General features: G+C 45.3%; 1 non-coding gene across 1 annotated transcript; it reads right to left on the reverse strand.

Annotated features, from left to right (window-relative positions):
* Positions 1-1507: 1507 nt before the first annotated feature.
* LOC144493232 (U2 spliceosomal RNA) lies at positions 1508-1706 on the reverse strand. Its single transcript, XR_013497696.1, has one exon. It is a non-coding gene; the product is annotated as a U2 spliceosomal RNA (small nuclear RNA).
* Positions 1707-2741: the final 1035 nt, after the last annotated feature.

The following is a 2741-nucleotide window of genomic DNA, read 5'->3' on the forward strand; positions in this document are numbered from 1 at the left end:
ATTTAGCATGGTAAATGCACCTAACCAGCACATCTTTTGGATTGTGGGAGGAAACCGGAGCACCCGGAAGAAACACACGCAGATACAAGGAGAACGTGCAGACTCTGCACAGACAGTAACCCAAACCAGGAATTGAACCTGGGTCCCTGACACTGTGAGGCATCAGTGCTAACCACTGTGCCACAATGCCACCACCATGTGGAGTTGAGGTTGCAATCAGATCAGCCATGATCTTACTGAAGGACTGAGCAGGCTCAAGGGGCCTACGCCTGCTCCTCATTAAAATGTTGGTTCATATGTAGAAATATAGAGCTCTAATGAAAAGCAGTAAATAAATAGCTTAATTAATAGGCTTTGCAAGCCAAAGCTTAATGGATATTGAGTCAGCATAGAACTGGCTTGAAGTGCTGAATAGCCTACTCATATTCCAGTGTCATAGTAAAAGTGCGTTTATATATTCACCACCATGCCATGCCACCATATTATCTTTAGGTATGCAACATCCAAATCACATTAATTACTGCAACATCGCAACAATAACCTGTAACCTCTGATCCGAATGCAAGCTTAAGTCATGTGTGCCCCACACATATGCATCGGAACATGACGCAAGTTCAGATGTACCAGCGTGCACGCTGAAAGTGCTCCTTTTATTAACTTCCGATGCGATCCTATTGGGTCACCTCGAGTCATGGTAGATCAGGTGTTGCAGTTTCACAGGAACAGGACATGGACATTTAGCTCCTCCAGCCTGTTCCACCATTCAGCCAGATAATGACTGATCTGTATCTTGATGGCAGATACCTGCCTTGGTTCACTTTCCCTCAATATCTTTGATGAACAAAAATCTCAGCTTTGATATTTTCAGTTGACTGAGCTTTTAACAGCTTTCCAGTGGAGAGAGTTTCAGATTTACACTGCCCTTTGTGAATATATTCAAGTTAGATTTGGGCCATTTAAGAGACAAGTTAGGAAATAAACGCTTCACATGAAAGGGGTAGAAATGTGGCACTCACAAAAAAATGCGAGCTTAATTAATGATTTGAAATCTGAGGCTGATGGGTTTTTGCCAACCAGTGGTATTAAGGGATATGGAGGCAACACAAGTGGATGATGCTGAGATATGGATCAGATATGATCTAATTAAAAGGTGCCTCACAGCACCAGTGACCTGGGTTCGATTCTTGGCTTGGGTCACTGTCTGTGTGGAGTCTGCACGTTCTCCCTGTGTCCGCGTGGGTTTCCTCCGGGTGCTCCGGTTTCCTCCTGCAGTCCGAAAGACGTGCTGGTTAGGTACATTGGCCATGCTAAATTCTCCCTCAGTGTACCCAAACAGGCGCTGGAGTGTGGCAACTCAGGGGTTTTCACAGTAACTTCATCGCAGTGTTAATGTAAGCCCACTTATTTTTTTTGTTTTCATTCCAATTCAATCAAATCAAGTCCAATTCAGAGTCTCAACAAGTTGAGACATTCCCGATCCAAGCTGACAAGACCTCCTGTCTTGGGCTTGATCTACATGATCCAAGCTGATTGGAGTAGGCATAGCTCCTCCTCCAAGGCTTGATCTCATTTGCATCTTAGCCAAAAGGCCGAGATGCCGCTTTTAAAAATTGCTTCAAATGAAGCTAAGATGTAACCTAATGACTTCAACCAAGCACAGCATGTTGATACTACACTTGATCTTAGCCAAAAGGCTGAGAAGCCCACTTATTTTTTTTAATTTCAAAAACATACTTTATTCACAAAAAAAACTCTCAAATAAACCATTGCAAAACGACAGATCCAAAAATTACAAACAGTGCAAAAAAAAATCATTTTTACAGTACAATACTATGCTTATTTACACGACATTACATTAATTACATTTCAGTACTTAAACTATGTACATACATCAGAGTTTACTGTGTGCCATTATTTTTCAGATTAGCACACAGTTACGCAGGCCGAGGGTGTTCTGCAGTTACCCGGCCCTCGGTCTGCCTCGGTTGAGACGCTTTACACGGTGGCCTTTCCCCATTGTGCCTTTGCGGCGACTGCCCCAAGCTTGAGCGCGTCCCTGAGCACGTAGTCCTGGACCTTGGAATGTGCCAGTCTGCAACACTCGGTCGAGGACAAATCTTTCAACTGGAAGATCAGCAAGTTTCGGGCGGACCAAAGCACGTCCTTCACCGAGTTGATGACCCTCCAGCAGCGGTTGATATTTGTCTCGGTGTGCGTTCCCGGAAACAGCCCGTAGAGCACAGAGTCCTGCGTCACCGAGCTGCTCGGGACGAACCGCGACAAATACCACTGCATCTCACTCCAGGCCTTCTTTGCAAAGGCACATTCCACAAGGAGGTGTGCGACCGTCTCATCACCCCCGCAGCCGCTTCGAGGGCAGTGTGCGGTGATGTTGAGACCTCGAGCCAGCATAAAGGATCTGACGGGAGTGCCCTTCTCACCACCAGCCAAGCCAGGTCTTGGTGCTTGTTTGTGAGTTCGGGTGGTTATTTTTTTATACTTTTCCAATTCAATCAAATCAAGTCCAATTCAGAGTCTCAACAAGATGAGACATTTCCGATCCAGGCTGGCCAGACAGGGCAAGCGACCATTTACCCTGTCCAGGGCCTGATCTACATGAGCCAAGCTGATTGAAGGAGGGAAAGCAGTTCCTCCTCCAAGACTTGAGTTCATTTGCATCTTAGCCAAAAGGCCGAGATACCGCTTTTAAAAATTGCTTCATATGAAACATATGAAGCTTC

This window comes from Mustelus asterias, chromosome 4 (genome assembly GCF_964213995.1).
Source record: "Mustelus asterias chromosome 4, sMusAst1.hap1.1, whole genome shotgun sequence".
Taxonomy (NCBI): domain Eukaryota; kingdom Metazoa; phylum Chordata; class Chondrichthyes; order Carcharhiniformes; family Triakidae; genus Mustelus; species Mustelus asterias.